At 35.9% G+C, this 25052-nt stretch overlaps 1 protein-coding gene across 48 annotated transcripts in view; it reads right to left on the bottom strand.

The window, feature by feature from the left end:
• Positions 1 to 25052, bottom strand: part of MAP2 (microtubule associated protein 2) — a 310061-nt gene that overhangs the window by 151163 nt on the left and 133846 nt on the right. For 28 of the 48 annotated variants that reach the window (XM_024355043.3, XM_054679276.2, XM_054679277.2 and 25 more), the window contains exon 3: positions 2257 to 2321. The gene's annotated coding sequence lies outside the window, so the exon portion shown is untranslated. Of the gene's footprint in view, positions 1 to 2256; positions 2322 to 2597; positions 2889 to 2914; positions 3109 to 25052 lie in introns of those variants that run through there. The other 20 variants (XM_024355042.3, XM_009444145.5, XM_054679283.2 and 17 more) reach the window with 4 other exon arrangements.

Raw genomic sequence — 25052 nt, 5'->3', positions numbered from 1 at the left:
AATCCTTTTCCGTACAGCCTAAAGAAATTTCTATACATGGTTTGTCACTTTTATATCCAGTGTAATGATCTAATTATTATTTATTAGAAACATGTAATGAATATTTTGGGTAACTAAAAAAAAAATGACCAGATGTCTGTTTCACAGTGTATAATTTTAAGAAAGGCAAGAAAAAAAAGTAATAGGGGAAAATGCTGACAAATTCATTTATTCATGAAATAATTAAATAAATATTTATTGAATTCCTACTGTGACCCAGGCACTATACTATGTGTTAAAAATGTAAGTGAAAAAAATGAGTGAAATCAGTAAAGGAATTAACTCACCACAATATTGACTAGAAAAACCATGATATAGGTCCCAGAATTTGACTCTAGTAGTCAAATTCTGTTCTGCTTTAATCACCCAACCTACTATTTTAATAAACTCATTTTTTATTATATGCATTTTGTCAGCATACCGCTAGATGAATTTTTAACTGGTCCTCCAAAATTTAGATGCCAGAGGCCTGTTGGTGAGATTGTATGCCCCTTCTCCAATATCCAGACAAATCATAACAGAACTTATTAGTTCCTATTGACAACGCATTGGAGTCATTTTTTAGCAGTTAAATAATTTCACCCTTTTCCAATTCATACACATATCCTAAAGTTCAAAATTAATATAATGAGTTGCTGAATGAGTCTGAAGATTAGGAAATAGATCTTCATGTGAAATATATGCTCTCTGGATTTAATCAGATGGGAAAATACCAAATAGATTTTTTTCCACCAAACATAAATATTTTCACTTACTTTAAGTGAAATCTAAAAAGAGAGAATGGTCTCAAGAGTTTTACAATATCTAGGCGAAATAGTCCTGTTTGGGGGATTTCATACACGATTCCACTGAGTAATTTCTGAAGAAGAAGTGCAATATAATTTTATGTGTCTTAAGACTAGTATTAGCTTTTGTTCAATATCTGAAATAATGCAATTTCCTTTCTCAGACCACACTGATTTATTTTAACGAATTCATTCTCCTGTTCAAAAATCTTTATGTGATGCTGCCTACACTCTAGAAGGCTGAGGACAGTGTCATCTACCCCTTCCCTCTCTCTCTCACAATAATTACCCACAGCAGCAAGGCTCTTAAGAAGTGCTTGTGGAATGAATAAATTAAGGTTCTCATGATTATACATTGCAGATATTAACAAAGGACAATGTATTACTCTCCTTCACCTGCTACAAATATTCACACTCACAGGTGTACGTACACTCACATAATATTTCAGTGTCAGTAGTTGGACATTATTTTCAGGTATATTTTTCAAAAATTAAATTTATTGTGTAAAATGCTTTGGACTGACAGTCTTGAGAAGAAATATTATACATAGATCCCAAGGAAAGGCTTAAAAGGTATTACTGATTTTCTTCTCAGCAGGGCAGAAAATGTCTTCCATTTTTTAAAGGCAAATTACAAATATAGGTTTTATTGATATTAATAGGTATTAAAGTTAAAGACGGTCTTAAAGAAAAGGTAATATCCATAATTGCCACCTCAAATCAATATATATACTGATGCTGAATTTCAAAATTAATGTTTTTCATGTAAGGCATGAGGCCCAGGATCAAGTGGATTCAAGTGCATTCATGGCAAGATGAAGGATTACTTTCTTATGCTGTCAATTCCAAATAAAGCAAATGTAAAATAACTTCTTTTAAGAACTAACAACTTCGGCCTTTAAATATGTCCATTTTAAAGACTGAAATGTCAATAAAGAAGTTACAATATTTTATTTGTAAAGCCAACAATACTGAGTCATTCCTGGGCTTTCGTCTCTAGCACCCATTCTACCTGGGAAGGGCAAGGCATTTCATTTAACCATTTTAATAAATCACTTAGCAGGATTTGTTCAGATAAAATCATTACTTAGCATATTTCTGTTAAATTCAAATTAATGAATTTTCATTTAGATGGAGAATTTTGGACTTTAAAAAAAACATTACAATGATAAAATCTCCAAATAAGCCAAACATCTTGATATTTGTTAATAACTTGCAACATAGGCAAAAGACACAATTCTTTAGTCATCCTCTAATCAAAACAACCCTAGATAATAGAAGTATCTGCATAGAAAATGGTATATGCAATAGACAATGATCAACTTAAGCTTAAGGATAAAAGACCAATCATAGATAAACTAATTTAAATAAAAACATTCCAATTCTCCCCTGATTTTCCCTCATTAAAACATCCAAACAAAACATGTGGTACCTTTTAATTTTCTGAATGAGTAGCTCCCAATCAATGCTTCCTCGGTTAGAGACAAGCTGAAGAATCTACCGAAACAAAACAAAAGAAACATATATATATATATGGATTTGTTAACTAAATATCAAAAATTATAACTCACCAGTAAGCAAATGCATTCTTTATACTCAAATAATAAATCTATGCCTGGAGGTCTGTAGCACAAAAAAAATGCAGTACTTGAATATTTAGGAAGCTCAATAATGAATTTTAAAAGATCTTTACTCTGAGATTACATAAAGCACATCCTATGAAAAACGAATTGAAAATGAAACGAAATAAAATTAAAAGCCCCGAACCATTACCAGCGCATATGCAGCAATACCACTCAAGTCTAGCCTTTGAGAACTGCTGCAGAATCCTTCTCCGGGAGCATTATCCCCACAGGCTGGCTCTCTGGCTCTCTAGCTCCAGACAGACGCAGTCTGCAAGCCACCAGCTCGTGTCTGTGTGTGCCGGAGAAAGGGAAGCTGCAAATTAGAAGTCCCCGCAGTGGCGAACAGGAAAATAAGGCGAGTGGGAGAGAGGGAGAGAGCTCACTAGCCTCAGAATTTTCGAGAATGATGACAAGCCACTCAGCTCCGCCATCATTCACTGACAATAGGATGCAGCCCTCACTTACGATTTAGCGGTTTGCCATAGGGGCTTCTGGTACCAAATGCCTGACAGGCATTTTAATTGCCTCCATCCAAGTGTGTCCCCAGGAGTCGAGTCTATCAGCCTATGAATGTCATCATCTGGTCTCCTTTGTGTTAATGCCAGACACACACACACACACACACACACGCACGCACGCACGCACACACACACACACCGCTTAAATAGAGAAACAGTTTTCAGGCATATAGGATTACAAACAAGTTAAGCTACACAAACTGGACATAACTAAATACTAGTTTATGGGAATTTTTATTATCTGCATTAAGGACATCAGAGATTTGTTGATGTTTTGTCATTGGCAGATAATTACAATATTTTTAACTATCGCATATTGCTTATTTATATTCCAAAATAAATATCTTCATTAAAGAAATGCATATATTTATGTATATTTTCCTACAGAAAATTCAATACCCTTTTAACAGTTATAATTATGCACTTGGCCATGTTTTCGTTACAAGAGAAAAAGAAAAAAAAAAAAAACAAAGAGAATTAGAAAACCAGGGCTGATATGTGATTTCTGGGGGCAATCTATTTATTCCATTTACATACAAAAGCAAAAGGAGGTGGCAACCAGCTTGGTCCTGGGGCTTTTCAGTCCCTGAGGGCCCAGGCAGAGAATTCAATCTTTGGCATAATCTGTATCCCCTCCATGTTAGCAACTGAAATTAGCAGTTGAATATCCCTGTTTTACAGTGCCCTTGTGTAGGGAGGTTAAGTGTGGAATAATTCCCTGCATTTATTTCCTGAGGAAAAGGGAAGGAGAAAAATGTCAATAAATAAATTAATTTTTACAGCATTGTTAGCAACCTGAACCAGTGAATGGAGCAAAATTCGATGAGAACCAAAAAGGCCAGCTGTGAAGAAGGTTGCTGGGAAGAAGCATCACCATGGTTACTGGAAACAGAAAGTCAAGAAAAAAAAATATGATGGCAGATAAGAGAGAATGAGACTACAGGGAAGGAAATTGAGAGACAGATGATATGTTTCTTTTTTTTTTTTCCTTCTTGAAAGAATCGCCTCCATCAGTTTTATACTGTATTTTGAATTAAGATAAATTTGCATTCTCCTTGAGCCACCTTTCTGCCCCATTTTTTAATCACTAGCTAATTTTGCTTTCATAAATATTCAAACTACAGTTCTTTTGTATGAGATCAATTCTGCTACCCCTTGCCTCTGTCCAAATACTGGCTTCATGGAACCACTTAGCCTAGTCCACATCCTTTGTTTCATAGGTGAGAAAGCTGAGGCCCAAAGAATATGACCAAGGTCACAAAACCCAGGCACCCGCAGCGTTTCCTGATTCAATCCTCTGCTTTTCTTCTCTCACCAAGTGACTTTCTTTCCCTGCTCCCTTTTGTTCTGTTTGCAAGCAATACAGATTCCAGAAACATCCTTTGTCTTTGATTTTTTAAACCTTCTTGTATTTGCTACAGCAGTGATGTATGTCCCTCTTTAAAATGCATTGCAATCATTCTGAAGACTTTTGCAAATATCTGTGCTGGATTGTATTTGAGGTCTGAGGAATCTGGGGTAATTATGTCACTGCTTTTCTTTCATTTCCAGTCTGGCAATCAGATAAATCAAGCATGATTGCCCTTTTGTGAACCTATCTTGTTGAGCCTGAACTTCATCATTACATACTAGGCACTCTTATCATGACTGGCCTTATTATTTCTGCAAGCATAAAACTGGGTAATCAAATTGAGTCGGTCTCCCAAGGCACCTTCTAGGTATAGACAAGTTAAACTTTCCTGGGTTACCAAAAACAATGAAGCTGGAAAATGGAAAGCCCAGGTAAAATTAAAAATTACAATCATAATGATAATAATTCATTCCAAAACAACCACTGGAGGGCGCAAAATTTCTTAAAATCTTTCTAAACTACTCAGTAAATGTGGCTAGAATTTTGACCTTCATATTTTACTGTTTTTATTTTCTTTCCAAACTGTTCTTTCAATATTCAGTTTATATGATTCAATGCTTTTGGATTAACTCATCTATAGATAGGGTCATACTGCTTTTTTTGATGTCTAAAAGACAGTTGCTGCCACCATCATCATCCTCTCTCCCCAGTATGTAGCTATAAAATGAATAAATCACATTTTGAAAATGTATGACTACCACAGGTAATAATCACAAGAGATTTCAGGTTTTAGTGAATCCTACATACTGGTTAGAATTCTTCCCCCGACCCGCAAAAAAAAAAAAATGCCCCTTTAAATATAATCTCCCTGTTAAATGTCTATTTTTCTTCAGTGATTTTGGATAATGAGGTGATTTTTCAAAGTGAATGCTTTATTTTAATGTATTGTCTTCTGTTCACTTCTGAACATAAAAAATGATGCCTAAGACTTATGTCTTGGAACATGAATCATATTCTATCATGAAAGCACATAACAGGGTCCTGGTCAGTCTAAAAAAATAGCACAGCTTCCAAAAACATTTAATACTCTCTGGAGGTCATTTAATATTTAGGGATACCTAGTTCAGTACATGAGAATGAGTTGGTACACTCTTTTTCTTTTCTTTTTTTCCCACTTGTTTCCAACATGGAGTAAGTACCATATGTGAAACATAATTACTGCCCTTAGGTATGTCATATTCTAAGAATACAAGACAACCGACAATTGAGATACTTCTGTGAATTTTTAGATTTTTCATATTTATGCCCAAAAGCCTAAACTGATGCTTGCCTTACCCTTCTTCTGTCTGACAGTATTTTAGACCTTGGATTACCACCATTCATCCATTCATTTAATCAATTGTGATGGCACACATACATTATTTTTCAGACTCTTTACAGGTTCTGGGAATGGAAAAAAAGTGGGAAACAGGATTTCCTTTTCAAGACACTTCATTTAATAAATTAGTTAACAGAAGGCCAGGCATGGTGGTTCATGCCTGTAATCTCAGCACTTTGGGAGGCTGAGGTGGGTGGATCACCTGAGGTCAGGAGTTTGAAACCAGCCTGGCCATAGTGAAACCCCATCTCTACTAAAAAAAAAAAAATACAAAAATTAGCTGGGTGTGGTGGTGCATGCCTGTAGTCCCAGCTACTTGGGAAGCTGAGGCAGGAGAATCTCTTGAACCCAAGAGGCGGAGGTTGCAGTGAGCCGAGATCGCACCACTGCACTCCAGCCTGGGCGACAGAGCAAGACTCCGTCTCTCAAAATAATAAATAAATAAATTAGCAGAAACCTAACTTCACACTTCCTTTTCTCACTTTGATGAGATACTATGACTCCACCCCTCTGTCATATCTGCTTCATTGTAGATGCCTGATCTTTAAGAATCTGAATTAGCTATACTCCCAAATTTAGTTAATTCACCCCTGTGCCTCTTCTGAAATAACTTTGATTTCATTCCCTAAATATATTGGTCTGCGTATTTGTGTATGACTACCTAAACTCTCCAGGAATGAATAATGGAGGCTTATCTTCCTTAACTCCTTAAAGCCTTTGCTCATACATCATCTTCCAACCAGGGCTTTCCTAACTACCATAATGAAAGTTGCAACCATGCCCTTTCCATGGCTTTTCATCCCCTGCTGCATTTTACTTTTTTCCATAGCACTTATCATAGCATAAACTTTTCTTATTTACTTCTAACTTCACCCCGCTAGTTCCACGAGGGCAGTCATTTTTACATGTTTGGGACACTGGTATCCAAAGCACCTAAAACAGTGCCTGGAGCGTACTGGCACTCAAACATATTTTTTAAATGACTGAATATGAAAAATCACACTAGTGGATGAATTGGAATGTCTAAACACAAGAGAAGTTTTTGTATTCCATATTGTCTTCCCTATTCTATATATTCAGTCTTTCTTAAAAATATTGCCTTTTATTTGTAAGCGACTCCTTGCCACATATATATGTATTTTTTTATTTTTTATTTTTTTTATTTTTTTGAGATGGAGTCTCACTGTTGCCCAGGCTGGAGTGCAGTGGCGCGATCTCGGCTCACCGCAAGCTCCACCTCCCGGGTTCACGCCATTCTCCTGCCTCAGCCTCCCGAGTAGCTGGGACTACAGGCACCCGCCATCACGCCCGGCTAGTTTTCTGAATTTTTAGTAGAGACGGGGTTTCACTGTGTTAGCCAGGATGGTCTCGATCTTCTGACCTCGTGATCCGCCCGCCTTGGCCTCCCAAAGTGCTGGGATTACATGCATGAGCCAGCGCGCCCGGCCTTCCTTGCCATATATTTTGTAATCAATATGTTTTATAATTTCTATTATAGGATGTAAATTTATTTTAAACAGAGACTTGTCTCCTACTCTCTTTGAATTCTGCAAAGTACCTAGCATGGGGCTATCAGCTTTTAAATGCTCAGAAAGAGTTTGTTTGATAAATCATGCCTTCTCTTGGTATTAAAATGTGCTAAATTATAATTTTTAGATTTTTAAAATAAAATTTGACAAATTAATGCTGCCTCATGGCCAAAATATTTTGGAATGACCTTTGTAGAGATATGACTACACTTACTAAAATTTGTACTTTCAAAAACTTATAATAGAAATAATACTTATGCTTTCCCCTAGTATTCTTGAGTTTGTTATTCTAAATCAAATAGGCAGATGTGTAAGTATTTTACAAATTATCATGATATCCAAAATCACTGAACACTGTTTTGCCTTATTTACTATAGATGACATTTTCTCTTCCAACAAAGTTGGTCCACACAAAAATATATTTTGGTCAAAAAAGACAAAAAGTGTCATAATCAGCACATTAGTCTTAGATATACAAAATGATAAAATTATATTACTTTTTACCTACAAAATGCCAATTTCAAATGGTTCAACCTAATACCTAGAGAAGCTATACATGGATGCGGGATTGGGTAGCGTGAGTTGTACAAAATGACTCCCATGTTTATTGCAGCATTATTCACAATAGCTAAGATATGTAAACAACCTAAGTGTCTGTAGATGGATGAATGGATAAAGAAACCATAATCTCTGTGTGTGTGTGTGTGTGTGTGTGTGTGTGTATCTATACTATGCAGCTCTAAAAAAGAACAGGATCTTGCCATTTGCCACAATGTAGATTAGCCCGGAGGACATTATGCTAAGTGTAGTACATTAGACACAGAAAGAAAAACATTGCATGATCTCACTTATTTGTGAGATATAAATAACAATAATAATAAAAATTCAATGATATAGACAGTGAACAAAACTGTGGTTACCAGTGACAGGGCTGGGGGACAGTTTAGCAGTGGCAGGGAATGAGGAGATGTAGGTTAGAGGATACCAAATAGCATCATGTAGAATGAGCAAGTCTAGAGATCGAATGTACCATGAGAATCATAGGTAATAACATTGTACTGTACAAAAACCAAATAAACATCACATGGTACCCCATAAATGTATACAATTATGATTTGTCAGTCAAAAATATTAATAATAAAACTTTAAAAAATGTGGTATATTCATAGAATATTGTTTGGCAATAAAAAAGTGAAGTGCTGACATGTCACAACACAAATGAACCTAAAAACCATTATACTCAGTGAAAGAAGGTGGTTACAAAAGGCCATATATTTTATAATTCCATTTATATGAAATACCTAGGATAGTCAAATCCATAAAAATGGAAAGTATATTAATGGCTGCCAGAGGCTTGGGGCAGAGGGTAATGGAGAGTGACAACTAATGCGTAGGGCCTTCTTTCTGGGGTAATGAAAATGTTCTGAAATTAAGTAATGGTTATGGGTGCATAACTCTATGAATATATTAAAAACCACTGAATTGCTGAATTGTATACAAGAGTGAATTTCATGCCACATGAATTATATCTCAATAACTCAGTAAAAAATAAAGTAATAAAGGGCTGGGCACAGCAGCCCATGCCTGTAATCCTAGCACTTTGGGAGGCTGAGGTGGGCGGATCACCTGAGGTCAGGAGTTCGAGACCAGCCTGGCCAACATGGGGAAACCCTGTCTCTACTAAAAATACAAAAATTAGCTGGGTGTGGTGGCTCACACCTGTAATCCCAGATACTCAGGAGGCTAAGGCAGGAGAATTGCTTGAACCCAGGAGGCGGAGGTTGTGGTGAGCCGAGATCGTGCCACTGCACTCCAGCCTGGGCAATAGAGTAAGACTCCTCAAAAAAAAAAAAAAAAAAAAAAAAAAAAAACAGAAAAAGAAAAATAAAGAAAAGGAAAAAAAAAGAAAGATAAAAAAGTAATAAGAAGGTCCCAGTCTCTAGGCAGCAAGTCTTTGAATTCCATGGCCACTAATTAAAATATGACAAATTTATAATTCAATCCATGGCACCTTCCAGATTATTACAAATTGTTAGAAGCATGGCTCCAAAAGCTATTCATTTTTTTGAGGCCATGAGACTCTGATTCATGTGGGAATCTGAAAATCTTCTAGAAGTGTTTCTTGAATTCTTTAACAAATTCAATTGCAGATCTGCAGATCTCCATTTTTAAAAATTTCTTTTACATGGACAAATGGATTAACATGCTATTATAAATGAAAGATATGTGCTCTAGTGGATCCCTGATTTATGTGATAAAGAACAACTGGTCAGGAGTTGAAAGACAATCACTAAGCATCTAAAGGATAAATATATGTAAATCACTCTCATGGCTGTCTTTTGTTTTTCATAGAAAACTATAAAAAGTATTAACTATACACCATCAATGAAGCTGAGTTACTAGTTATAAAAACATCCGTATGTTGAGAAACTCATGCAAATAATTCTGACAGCAAACAATGGACAAATTTATTACTGAGGAACAAAATTTCTCCTGAAAAAGTAGAATCCTTGAATCACTTGACTCCTGCCACAAGTTTTGTTATGATTAAAAAATGGACTAGATTTGTTAGCTTGTTGTCTATTTGATATTTCATTTAAGTTTACTAGGTATTCTATGCCACTGAGCTCTGGGCTATTAACTTACTTAAAATTTGAAAATAATATTGATATTATACAAGCCCAAAGTCCTATAACTATCTGCCTTACTTTATATGTATTTTAACTATGCCTTATACATAAAACCCAGTAAGAAATATTTAAACAAAATATTTAGTATCTCCACTGAACTTGGATGAAAAACAAATTACAAAATAAAGTATATTTATAAAAAGCAAAGAGCATATTGAGATACGCGTTGCATGTGGTCATCTTTGACATAGTTACTGTGATATTAATTAGAGTTGTACTGCAATGAGAAGGATGAATTTATTCCAACCAAGTAGGGTGAAGAGTAAGACAAGATAAATAGAAATCACTTTCCAATTGCTCTTGAATCAGGCTTTAATACTTCTGAGTTATGATGATCAGAGTTTAGCTTGACTATTTCATTTAGAATCTTAGTATGATGATTTTTTTAAAAAATCACTTATATTCTTATCCAAATGTATGTACATAATACATTTCAAATTATTTTTGGATTATGCACCATCTTGAACCTCCGAGATATTCATATTTCACTGACAAATTTTGCACAATTCTAAAAGTAATAAATTCTCGTTTTTCTTTATTCCATCAGTGCTTTTATTTCACTTATCAAGGTAAAGCCAATGGGATGGTATAAATGGAGAGAGAGAAAGAAAGACAGGTTATTCTTATTGTCAGCATTCAAAGTCTGACTGCAATTTAATAAAAAGGCTTGCTTAAAAGCCATATTTAGATTTCATATGACATTACCACCTAAGCTCATGAAATAACTATACTCAAAGTTCTAGTCTTCTCACATACTTTTACCAAAGTAAAATAAACCAAACTTCTTTTTAAAAACAATGTCACATGAACTATAATTATGAAAAATAATTGCTACTTCAATTCATAAAGTCATAATCTCATTACACTTTAAGAACTATGTTGGGAATTAAAAGCTCTCAAGAGGTTGAAAGGAAAACTATAATAGTTGAACAACTAAGACTCTCATACATTGCTGGTGAGAGCTTAAATTAATACAACCACTTTGGAAAACTGTTTGGCAATATCTAGTGAAAGTAAATACTAAACTAAATATATGGAATAATATATGAACTTCCAGAGCAGATAAAACTAATATTCAGAGAAAGAAATCGGAATACTGTTTACCTCTGTAGAAAGTAGTATGAGAGACTGTATTGACTTGGAAGATGTACAATGTCTTCTTGACCTGAGTGGCAGTGACATGGGGTAGAGGGCACTCTATTAACGTAATGTACCTTCATAATAAAAATTGTAATAAATATCATGGTGCCATTGTTTTAGAAGTTCTTCATTCATAAGTTTTAGGATCTATAGTGAATATTATGCAAAAGGGTTCTTGTATAAGCATATATTTTACACACATACCATGTAACCATGGCTGTGTAAATAAAGACTATATGATTATGTGTATATTAAATAAACAAATTGTAAGGGCACATTCTCCTTAGTAGGGAGAGTATGTTTTACATTGGCTTTTAGTAAATAAATGGCAACTGTAAAGTAAAAGCACATGAAATGAGAAATGGAAGTAAAATGTGTATTTTAGGAATATGGCAACAAGTGAAAGTATTTGTGTGAAGCAGCCCTTACAGAACTACGCTATTATGACAAAAGAATGGACAGCTAAGATGCTTCCCGTATCATCCTTTTCACAAAAATCCCTTACCCATTGAGGCCTATCGTAATCATAAGTTTATTTCAGGAATCATTGATTTCTTCTCTTCCAACCCAAATCTTACATTTCCTTTTTGGTTCATTTAAAATTGTGCCTTTTTCATAATGGCTTCCAAAATTCCCACAAGCACATAATGTCATAAAGCTCTTTCCTTTCTCAGAATCGCCAACATATAAATCAAAAAACAAAAACCATCATTATACTATAATGCCTGTTATTAGATATGGGCTTGGTCCATTTTTCAGTAATTTACATTCAGTTATTTATTTTAATATTTGCGAATTTGAAAAGCATATGACATGATTCTGATAAAATGATTAAGAACCTATAAAGTGCCAGTCTTTTTGAGTACATTATTTTATTCAACAATTCTGAGAGTCATGTGCCTCCATTTTACAGTTGAGGAAATAGGCCTAATTAGGTTTAGTAAAGTGCCCAGGGGAACACAGCTGGTAAGTGGTAGAGCAGAAATTCAATCCCTGGACTTCTCAGCTAATTAGTTTGTAATTCAGCCTAACACTTAGAAGGTATCAGAAGAGGAAGAGATAAACATAGAACTAAGAATTTTCCATTTACACTTACAAGATAGCAGAAAGGGAAGAGATAAATTAAACACAGAATTAAGAATTTTCTATTTTTCCAGGAGAGGGAGTTTAGACAGACTACTTGTTATGTAAGTAGGCTGTGCATAAAAGAGATAAGATTAAAAATATAGATTTTTACTGTCAGAATTATTTCAGATTCCATCAGTTCATATTTAAATAATATATATGTATAAACAAGCATTCCTGGAGGTGAGGAAAACATCATAATTTTAATTACTATCTATCTGGTTTAATCTTGGCAGAGGATATAGAATATATGAGTGCAATATAGGCTCATGTGTTTTTAAAGAACTTTGCTGTTTGACAATTTGGGCTTATTATGATTGTTTTGAAACATCTTGTTGAAATTAACTCCTATCTTAGAAGTACAGATGATAATAGTAAAGTACATATCTTAACACAATCACTACCCTTATTTTATTCTATCAAGTTAGAAATCATCAAACATCATGGTGAATCTTAAACGTTACATGAGAAAACACCGTATCATGTTATGTAATCCATGTCCATTAAAAAAGTTAACACATTTTTAATAGTTAAATTTTGGTGTGGACACTTTTTTATTTCAGACAATTCTATTCTTTCCATGAAGTTTTCCCTCAGTTATTGCCTTCTCAAGCAGGCTTCACCTGACCATCTATTCAATACTGCAATCTGTAATTCCTACTCCCAATCCCCCTTACTCCATTTTGCTATCATCTTCTAATGTGCCACATAATTAATTTACTTGTTACGTTTATCCCTTATTGTCTTTCCCCATTCACTTGTAAGCTTCATGAAGGCAAGACTCTGCCTGTTTTGTTCATGAATGTATCCCAAATACCTAGAACTAGGTCTGGTATATAACTGGTGCACAATAAATATTCAATAAATATTCATTCATGCATGCATGAACACTGAAATTAAAACATTAAAGCTCATATAAGAAGCATAAATTACCTTCCTAAAAGTCTTAGGGCTAAAAGTTTCAGAAATCATGAGATAAAACATGTAGTGTAAGTGTTTCATTTATTTTGGGTCTTGGTTAGCTATTTGAATATACAAATTTTAGATTTTTCATCTTTGGCACATTTATAGGGAGTTTGAGTAACCCCTCTTCCTTTACTTCAAGTTTTAAAAAGTATTTACTTATTTTTTTATTTCTACAAAAATTATTCTAGCAGTTTTTCTTATCTACTTGTGAATCCTTAGTTATAACTAGTAAAATTATTTTTATCTTACATATAACCTAAGTGTTAAGACAAACCGTATTCACTGTAGGTACAACTACCCTATAGGCAAACAATATTTGCAAGAGAAATGGGCAAACCATGAAGGAAAATTAAGAGAATTAGTGCAGAAGATTTTTTACTAAATAAAATTTTTATTTAGCAGCCAACCAGTCAAGCAGAACCATTTTCTAGAGTCATTAATTTCTTGGCTGATCTTCTTGAAAGCAGGAAATGAACCTTCATTTAATCAAATTCTCCACAAGTGGGGCCATTACAATTTCATGAAAGACTGAAATCAAATCAAATGCTACAAAATCAAATGCTACATTTCATGACAGTAGATCTAAATACCTGATTTGTTTTTGAAAACTACTAAAAGGAGCTATTTTGTTGACTGCTTTCTAAGCACTGAAAAGTAATATATCTCAATATTTTAAACCTCTCTTGTTCCTTCAGTCTTCAGCAACTTCACTGAATTGGAGAGCCAGCAGAACTTAAGAGGTCAGCTAGTGCCAATCCATTTAAATTTAGTAATCTTTAACCTTAACATGACCAGATTATTCTGAAGAAGCTTAAATTCTGCATGATCCTATAGCTTTTATTTTCAGTATCTAATATTCCCAGTTCAAATAATAAGATGTCTACTTTGATGGTTTAATAAATACAATATCATAAGTGGAATGATTTCTGAAAATGCATATATTTATTTTGTGAATAACTGAAATCCACATTCCAAAAATTTATGAAATCCAGACTTATTCTCTTGGCTGTTGAGGGGACAGTGTACCCTAGGGTGATGGCCACCAGGAATTACATATATAATTTCTTAGTCTCTCCTCTTCCTCTAGTCCTTGTACCAAGGTTACAATAGAGATGAGAAGAGAGAATTAATTATCTATGCAGGTATTTATTTATAGATATTTCAATAAAACAGAACTACAACACACTTTGAATATTTAGAATGTATTCCATAGTACATCTACATGTGCATGAAAGTTCCAAATTCTCCTATTGATTGGAACCAAAGAATAAAGATGATGAATATCAAATCCCTAGTGTGAAAAGAAACAGGAACTTAGATGAAGAGTGGGCGTACTGTTTCTATTTCTACTAAAACTTCATGGCTCATTCTATCATCAGATTTCTCAGCTGCAAAGGATTTTAGGTAAAAGATATACTGGCTTTTAAATCAAAAGGAAATATTATACATAAGCAATGCCTATATATGTATATTCCTTCTCTACATTATCATTAAGTTGGCGAGAAAGAGTTCATGTTATGTTATATTTATACTCGTTTCATTTTCCATAGTTTTGTGGCTTTTTTTTCCTTTTGCTACTAATAGCAAACATATAATTGAAGAAGTCAGTGTTTTATTTAATATTCTGTAAAACGGAACTCAATTTTTTTTCTAGGCATGGTCTATCTACTTTTTTATTTCAAATGGAATGCAAAAATAGCTATTGTAAGAATCTGGGCCAACAGATCTGTCTGGAAGAGAAATTTCCACACCCCCAGGACCACTGACCTTTTTCTTGAGCTACCACACTCTTGTGTTTTGCTTTTTTTACTTTTCCATTATCTTTGTTTTGCCTTCCCCTTTTCAACTCTTTCTCCTCCATTTTACCCCAAAGTAATGGGGAACATAGTCAAGGAAAATAGTTACGGAATCATTTAAATAAACTTTCGTCTATATAGGTCCTTGGTTTTATGTTAGTTAGGGGCAAACGATGTGTTTTACACAACTTTCTCTAATATCTGGTAGGCTCCTTTTACACTGGGTACAATGAATAATGTTAATTTGTGTTGTGGACATTGACCTAAAAAAATGGAAGAAGTCGCTGATGGGGAGGAAGATATGTTGTCACTGAGATCATTGTATGTAGTGCTGCAGCATGGTATTTATTTATTTTTAAACCAGTGAAGCTAAAAAAAATAAAGAAAAGTGAATCAAATGTCCAGTTTATACATACTTTCTACTGTAATGCTTATACGCATATAGATGACATATTAGAAAAAAGCAGGTGATGCCTCAAAAACAGATTTTTCTAGTGGCGAGGGGATGCTTCTAATTTTCTTATAATTTCTTATTTTATTTTGGAGCTGTTTAACAAAATGTATGATTGATTGATGGTGGATGAGAGAAAGGGATGTGAGGCCTGTGTTAAGAAATGCACAAAAGGAAACCTTGAGAAACTGACACTCATGAGTTAAAAGCCAAGTGTGATGAAAAAGAAACTTATTTTACAACAGAAAAAAACTGAAGAAGAAGAAGAAGAACAACAAAAAAACGAAGAAACAAACGGGGGTTGTGAAGATGATAAAATAGCACAGAAACGCCAAGACTGATTCAGCACTATTTGTACATCACTTGAAAAAAGAATTAAATGAAAACTGATGATGTGTGTTAGGAGAGTTAAGACACTCAAATCAGAAGGAGAAGCAAGAATATGCGACACGGATAGAGAAGAGTTGGAGGATCAAGAGCTTTGGAAACAAATAGAGTTTCATTTATAAACCACTGAGCCAGTCTGACAGGTGAAGCAGGCTGAGGCACTTGAAAGATCTTACTCAATGGCTGGCATTGCTGAATGCCCAGCTGGGTCTGAATGAGAGTAGTTTTAAACAGGGACATTGTTCCAAGGAAGATTTTAGTTTCACGTGCCTTCCAATACAGCCTTATAAATCCTGAACAGCGTCAATATTCACCAGCCACCTGCAATCAGCATTATTCCAGAATTTGCTAGATACAGCAAGTCCGTGACAGGGGATATATTAATTAGGATGGTTGGTCCTCCACTCAGGACTTACGTGTATTGATGATATGCAAATCAGTGCAGTTCAGTCTCATAAACAGGATAAATTAAGTGCATCCTATCATGAGGATTATCTTGGAAAGAGTGAATGTCACTCTCAATAGGCCTCTGGCCTGGAGGTGCATAGTCAGCAGTCGCTGAGTGAGGGAGAATGAAAAACAGACAAAAAAGTATTTCATCATTATTGACTGGCTGGTTGCATTCTTCCCTAGATTGAATGCTTGGCTACTTATATTAAAAAATCTTCGCTTAGAAAAATTTCCTTCTTAAACATCTGTGCAGTCGGACAAGAAATCCAAAGGTAGCATTTTTGATTAAGAGACCCGATGAGCAAATAACAAGAGAAAACAATCCTACATTGTGACCTTTGTATTAAGAGTTAATATTTCATTGGGAAATGATGCCCACACAGGACAGATGTTTTGTACTAGAGAGGATGAATTTGTGATTTCTTGTTGGACTTTCTTAGGAACTTAGGTTAGTTAACAAAGAGCTAACGGCCTCAGAGAGAAAGATCACAAAATTGTATGACAAATGTGAGAAAAAGAAAAAACCTTTGGATAAGGATATACCTATGACTGACATTTTAAAGAAGCTATAAATCGTGGATGGAAATAGTTAAGGAAATACAGATATAATTCAATCTGTAATGTATAGATATTTTCGGTCTGGGAATAGTGGCTAATGCCTATTATCCCAGCACTTTGGGAGACCGAAGTGGGAGGATTGCTTGAGCCCAGGAGTTCAAAACCAGCCTGGACAACATAGAGAGACCCTGTTTCTACAAAAATTAAAAAAAAAATTAGCTGGCATGGTAGTGTGTACCCGTAGTCCCAGCTACTAGAGAGGCTGAGGTGAAAGGATTGCTTAAACCCAAAAGGTTGAGGCTACAGTAAGCCATAATCATGTCACTGCACTCCAGCCTGGGAGACAGAGCAAGTTCCTGTCTCAAAAAACTAAAAACAAAAAGAAATTTTCCACTGAGTTTGCAATTCCTCCTAATACATGTTATCCAGGCAGCTTAAAACACAATCAATGAAAAAGAGTTGTTAAAGTCTAGATTTAATAGCAAATTAAATGTTAAGAGTAATCTTGAAGCCTAATCAAAGTGAAGCAGCCAAGTGGTGAATCTGAGTTTAGTGCTTGAGCTCGGTGTTTATGATGGTGGGAGTCAAGACAACTGAGGTGTTCACAGCAAGGGGCGGAGACACATCACAGGTGGCAGAAGGAATCTTGCTGTCCTGTGCAGCTGTTAGAAACTCTCAACTGTGTTGAGTGAAAAAAGGCAGAAACAGAACAGTATGGGCATCTCTACAACATATTGCAATGAGGGCATGTGGGGGCAGGAGAATGGAAGTGGAGCTCAGAAATGAAAGGAAAAAAAGTTAAAATAACGTAAAGCATGAAAAAAGATTTGCATGATCTGATGATCATGAGCCAAAGAAGTGAGGATTATGAGAAGGTCAATTCTTTGCATCTGTGGTTCAAAACAACCACCACCATAACAGGTTATGAAATAAGAACCTGCACTGCCCCCCAGCACCATCTATGGGGAATGGGGCTATGAAAGTAGACATGAAGGTTGTGGCTACCCCCGGCTTTTTTTTTTTTTTTTTTTTTTTTTTTTACTCCACAGAGCTGTGCTAAAACACAGATTCTGGGCCTCACCTTTGTGTAATTCTACTCAGAAGTCTAGAGGTAAGCCATCAGTCCAACATGCATTCATTAGCATCCCAGGTGATGCTGGTGTTACTGGTTCATTAAATCCAGTTTGAAAAAACACTAGCATAAATGATTCAAAATAACTTGAGATAAATTATTTCCTCACCAGATGTAAAGGTATTTGCCTCTTGTACATACAAAACCAACAGGGAGTTCCAAAAATGAGGTACAGGGGTCAATCTATATGTGAATATGAACTTGCACTGAGAACAAAGCATACTGAATTATATCAATGTCTTCTACACTTACAGATATTACAAATTAAAATGTATTGTTTGAAGCAACTGAATTTCCCTTCATTTTTCTATTCATTTTCCTTTTCGTATTATCCCTTTTTCATTAGCTGAGATCGGTAATAACAAGTAAAAATCCAGAAAAAAATGCTCCGATCAAGGATATTTTAAGACTAACTGACCTTCATTTCACATTGACTGTTGAGAGATGAATGAAAGTACAAAGAGGATTCCAAGATGGTATTTATAACATATGCTTTAAATAAGATCTACAAACATTGCTTAAAGTTAGAAAGTTACCTTCAGCATTCTTGCCATATTTTTATCACCTAGTACATGCAAGTTTTGCACTTGATGTTTGTGAACTGGTAACCATAGAAAAAAAAAGCTTATTTTTTCAACTGCAAAGCAAAGTATAAAGTGAATAAGACACCTGTCTGTTTCAGATTAAAGTACATTACTTCAGCTTCCACAGTGTTCTATCTTGGTTGAGACCAAAACCTCTATGAGGAATTTGGGAACAGCACAGCCAGCGCCCACAAGGGGCTATGTTAATATCATCTTGGTCTTCAGAGCTTGGGACTGGATTCCAGAGCTTGGAAATTCCAGCCACACTGTTGCTTTAGTCTGAGAGAGGCCAAGGGATTTCACTATGAGCTAGAGAAGTATACCGGGGTGGGTTGGGGAGCTGGTGGCGATGCAGGTGTCCTTAATCTTGAACTAGATTCATATGGCCTCTGAAGGAGGGTTGTTCTCGTGGATCTCTATAGATAACAATGAAAATCTTTTATAAGGTGCTTACTAAGGACAGGGCATTTTTTGAGCATCGATTTGTATAGGTTGGTGCAAAAGTAATTGCATTTTTTTGCCGTTACTTTTAATGACAAAAACCACAATTACTTTTGCACCAGCCATTAACTTGTTTAATTCTCATAGCAACTCTGTGAGGTGGTTACTTTCATTATATTCATGTTACAGATGATCAGACTAGGACACAGGAAGACTAAACCACTGGATATGAATTCAGGTCATATGCTTTTATACTACAGGTATGCTTTTAAAACTCCATTCTACTACTCTGTACTCTCCTATATTCTGTATATAATCAAAACTGATTCTACAGCAGAGACAAGGCTAAAGACCTGGCAGGAGTTAAGGTCTGGCATCTCAGTCCTCTAGCTGAAAATTTCAACAGCACATTCACATAAGTAATGTGCATAATGTGAATAATCAGGTACCCAGGAAGCAATGGAATATCCAAAAACAGTTCTGGTAATGTATTTCTTAGTCTTTTAATATCCTGAGATGTGTGGATAACTAACATTAATGATTCAATTATTCAAAAATGAAACATGACCCCCAATTTTTAAAAACTGCTTTATATTCTAAGGCTAGTTGAGGAGTCAAGAAAGAGAAAACTTTCTGTTTTGGTATTTGAGCTGGTGTGCAATCACCGCTGGGCTTTTGAGGCATTGGTTTCAGTTTTTCTGGTGCTTCACTGGGATGCTGTTTGCATTCGCTTTTTTTTTTTTTTTTTTTTTTTGACAGAGTCTCACCCTGTCATCCAGGCTGGAGTGTGGTGGCACAATCTTGGCTCACTGCAACCTCCGCCTTCTGGGTTCAAGTGACTCTCCTGCCTCAGCCTCCCGAGTAGCTGGGACTACAGGTGCACATTACCACACCTGGCTAATTTTTGTATTTTTAGTAGAGAGGGGGTTTCACCATGTTGGACAGGCTGGTTTCAAACTCCTGACTTTAAGTGATCCACTCTCCTCGGCCTCCCAAATTGCTGGAATTACAGACGTAAGCCAGCGTGCCTAACCTGCATTAGCTTTTTTTTTCCCAAGCTGGAGACACCCCCAGTGTGTAGCTACCTTTGTGACTCATATGCTCCGGTGAAAGGGGAAAATGATATCTTACCCTCTTAAATTACAAGATGCCCAGAGGAAATAAATAAATTAGTAATATTGTAGTGCCTTGGGCATTATGATAAATCCCAAAGTATAATATCCAGAATCACATATGTGTTCATGTTTGCTTTAGAGTTAAAGCACACTTTCTTAAAAATATTCTAGTCACTGAGCAAAATTATTTTATATTTATTTTCATTTTGAAGAATGAGTTTCAGCACTGTTAATTTGGGGAACATCAATATATCTTTCATGACCCTTAAGTATAAGGAATTCCTTAATTTTCCCAAATTTATACCTTCACTATATCTTGTAATAGTAATTATCAAACAAAATGACATTTCCTTGTTTATATAATGGTCAGTACTACCAGAGTTAGCTACTTGCGGAGAACTATATCATTATATTTTTGGATCCTTCACAACTACAAGAGTCCCTGGCCATGCTGAGTGCTTCATCAATGTGCCTTACATTAAGTTGGTGGTCTGGATAATACAGAGAGCTGTAAAAGCTTTAAAAATATTGCACCTCAAAAGAAGAAAGTTAAAGAAACCAATAACAAAATAAAATTAGACAACATAGTTTGAAGACTGAGTAATTCATTTGTTGATTGGATTGTTTTAAAATTTTCAAACATTGATAAGAAGTAATCATATTTTCTTAACATGTCCATTTATGTGTCTATAAGTAATAAAAATAAGAGCTAATATTTGATGTGTGCTTATAATTTGCCTACACTATATTAAGCACTTTACACATAATAATCAGACCTTATGAAAAAGGTCCTCTTATTACCTCCATTTTATAGGTGAGCAGGTCGAGACTCAGAGAGGTTAAATAACTTCTCCAAGGACAAACTGCTAGAAACTAAAGAACCTTCATGAATCAGACAATCTGGCCCCAGCTTCTTCATGAGCCTAAATTTTTCTACGTATGTATTGGGTTCTTTATCAGAATGGCCTGTTCTGTTCATTATTGAAAAGTGAGGAATTCTTGAAAAAGCTGGAATAAAGCCCTACCAAACCCAATCACCTTCTTTGCCAAGTTCAGATGCCAACACACACACAGGCATTTGACATTCTTTCACCTGAATTTGACACAAAACCAAAAATATAAGAATAAAAGACATTCCGACATAGATCATACAATACATGTCTTTGTTCTTCCCTATTTTTAGCCTAGCTTCTAATGAAAAGAGGACGTGTAAAATCATTGAGTCTCTGTGTGTGTTCTCCTTCCTCCATCCTCATGCCTGCTTTTGCCACCATAGTCAGAAGTAACAGTCCAGGTGAAGATATAAAGAAAAGAATTATTGTTTTCTGGTCATCTGGGCTGTTTTGCTTTCCTTCCTTGCTATTAATGAGATGCTAAGCATCATCTATTTACTCATCTCTGTCCTCTGTCCAATTTATCATAATCTGTGGTCATGTAGGGGTAAGTTATTTTTAAGAGTTTTAATTTGAGAGTATAAAGTGATACGGCACAAGCAAGAAAGTCTTGAAATTAAACCATATCATATTTATAGTATGTATTAAAAATGAAATCATAGTCAAATAGGTGTGCTTCTTACTTGAAATAGAATCATAGAAAGTAAAACCCACAACAATCCATTTGCCCACAAGAAATCTAAAGATAGCCTGAACAACACAGAAAGACCCTGTCTCTTCAAAAAATATAAACATTGGCAAGGTGCAGTGCCTCATGTTTATAATACCCGCACTTTGGGAGCCTGAGGGGTGGGGGATTGCTTGAGCTCAGGAGGTCGAGCCTGCAGAGGGCCATGAGCACACCACTGCACTCCACCCTGGGCAACAGAATGACACCCTATCTCAAAAAAAAAAAAAAAAGAATCTCAAAGTTGTCACCACACCAGTTCCTTAAATGTGACATAGGTACTGCATCCACTGGGAAAATAAAAGAAGTTATATGTTTGCAATTTTAAAAAATCTTATATTCCCTAAATTACACTGTTCTTTCAGACCTACTAAATAAATGTAAGAAAAGTAAAAACACAAGAAATCACAAATTTATGTTTTATCGTTCTTCACATAAATGTTTCATTTTTTGAAAAGATTTCAATGTATCACAAAATAAAATATGCTTTCCTATCTGAAGTATTAAATAACAAAGCAGCACAGGGAACAGGTGAGAATGCAATCCATAGCCTTTCATCTGTTCTGTTTAGTCTCAGAGTCAGAAGACAAGGACTCATGTTGTATCTAACCAAGCTAGCTTATTTATTTCCTTCACCCTCACGTATATCCTACCTCCTACTTATTCCCTGCACACAGATTTATATTGGTGCTCCTATTTGGCATTGTTCCAAGTAAGCTGAATACTTGTTTCACAGCACTAATCATAGTCATGATAATATAGCATTTTATATTTCACCAAGTACTCTCAAAGCAATTACTTCATTTTGTCCTAGAAGCAATGACACCCCAGTCTTGGTTTATAAATGCCATTTACCACTAAAAGGAACAAGAAGTCCTTGAAAAAAAAATGTGGCTGACTCCAGGACTGGCACAGGGAAAATACAAAGAGTCTCTGGACATCTTGTTGCACCAGGAAGCAGAGAAGTGTTGAAGGACTGACTAATGAGACTTGATGAAAGGACACCACTACTGTCTTGGTGGGGCTCCCAGTGGCCAAATTTGGTTTTTCTCTTTATTTTTTTGAGACAGAGTCTTTCTCTATCATCCAGGCTGGAGTGCAGTGGCATGATCTCGGCTCACTACAACCTCTGCCTCCAGAGTTTGAGCGATTCTCCTGCCTCAGCCTCCTGAGTAGCTGGGATTACAGGCATGCTCCACCACACCCGGCTTTTTTTTTTTTTTTTTTTTTTTTTTGTATTTTTGGCAGAGATGGAGTTTCACCATGTTGGCCAGGCTGGTCTTGAACTCCTGACCTAAAGTGATCTGCCTGCCTCGGCCTCCCAAAGTGCTGGGATTACAGGTGTGAGCCACCACGCCCAGTGGAATGGCCAAATTTGAAATAATTTGGGCACCAAATATAATAATGATGGTATTAGATTATAAGACATTTACTGAAGGAAAATCCATGAGGCTATAGAGATACTCTAACAGAGGGAGGGAGGGAAGGAGGCATCGGCGGGGAGAGAGAAGGAGAAGCTTTAGAAAAGGAGAGGAGTTGGGGGAAAAGTCTTCTTTAGAGAAGAATGCCAGTTAGTAAGGGCAGAAAGAATGATAAACTTTAAAAACAAAAAATTACCATTTCATCCTCCAATATAGTAACAGACTCAGGTAAGAATCACTGATGTATGCTGAAACTACTGGGTGAAAGAATGTGGGGAAACAGGATATTCCCATGGCCTTGAAGTATCCCCTACAGATTCCTTCTTCATTACAGAGGCAGAGAGGTACTTTTAACAAGTAAATTGATAAAAAGTGTCCAATATCATCTATTTGGTTATTTCCCCAAAAAATATATACTCTGAACCTAATCATCGGTAAGCAAATAAGAACTTCCACGATGGGAGACAGTCTTCAAGACAACTGGCCTGGTACTTCCAGAAACATTAATGTCACAAAATTTTAAAAAAGCAGGTGCTGGTTACTAGATTAAAGGAGACTAAAGAAACATGGTAACCTTGCTTATTCTTGGATTATTATTATTATTATCAGAAAAAGAACATTTTGGGGACAAATGAAGGAATTTGAATACAGGTTACATACTAGATAATATTATTGAATGAGTGTTAAATTTCTTGGCTCTGATAACAGTATTGTGGTAATGAGAATGTCTGGGTCTTTAAAGATACAAGATGAAGTGTTTAGAGGTGAAGTGTCTTGCAAACAGTTCAGAAGAAAAATGAATGTGTGGCCGGGCGTGGTGGCTCACACCTGTAATCCCAGCACGCTGGGAGGCGGAGGCAGGCAGATCACCTGAGGTCAAGAGTTCAAGACCAGCCTGGCCGACATGGCGAAACCCTGTCTCTACTAAAACTACAAAAATTAGCTGGGCTTGGTGGCGCGTGCCTGTAATCCCAACTACTTGGGAGGCTGAGGCAGGAGAATTGCTTGAACCCAGGAGGCGGATGTTGCAGTGAGCCAAGATCACGCCACTGCACTCCAGCATGGGCGACAGAGCAAGACCTACCTCAAAAAAATAAAGAAAGAAATAAAATAAGAATATGTGTGTGTGTTTATGTAGATATATGAATGTGTGTATGCACATGGTATATACATATATATCTTCCTGAAGAGATGAGAAAGATAACATTGTCATCATGTTAACAATTAGTGAATCTAGTGAAGTACACACAGATATTCATTGTACTATTCTTTCAATTGTTCTGTAGCTTTAAAATTATTCAAAATTAAAAGTTTGGAGAAGAAAATATTGTGTGTGTTCCAAATAGCTCATGATACAGTGGTGGAGAAAGGCACATAAAACTGTTTAAAGTTCAATGTGCTCAGCTCTGCGATGAGTTTTTCATAAGGCACCATGAGAGTACAGAGGAGGATAAGCCGAATTCTAACTCCCTCAGTGCACATCCTGTGCTTTTTCCACTCCCACACTGCTCATGGACTTGAGCCATTAAAGGCTCTCTCATCTTTCCTCCCTGCATCACTTCAACCTGTTACCTTTAGCTGCCTAGTAAAACAGGACCTAATCTAAGCTAAAGACAACCTGGCTCATTCTCACTCTTCAGAACCCCTGGGATCCAGGGCCATTTCAGGATGCCAAGGACTCATTTTACAGACTATTCTGGTACTTGTAAACCCACTTGGAAGAACGCCTTGATGAGTCTTCCAGTGATGCCTGATGCTGAAGTTGGATAGTGGCTCTACTGGACAAGAGCCTCCACACGATTCACTCTGGTGTGAATGTGCATGCTTACACTCCATAACCAAGTTGGAATGTAGCAGCTTAAACAGGGAAAAAAAAAAACACATTTTTTTCCTGCTATCTACCTCCATACCATTCTTGAAGAACTGGACAGGAGTCTTCTCTTCTTACCAG

The sequence above is a fragment of the Pan troglodytes genome, chromosome 13 (genome assembly GCF_028858775.2).
Source record: "Pan troglodytes isolate AG18354 chromosome 13, NHGRI_mPanTro3-v2.0_pri, whole genome shotgun sequence".
Taxonomy (NCBI): domain Eukaryota; kingdom Metazoa; phylum Chordata; class Mammalia; order Primates; family Hominidae; genus Pan; species Pan troglodytes.
The sequence above is the reverse complement of the archived record's forward strand: the minus strand, read 5'-3'. Positions and strand labels throughout refer to the sequence as shown.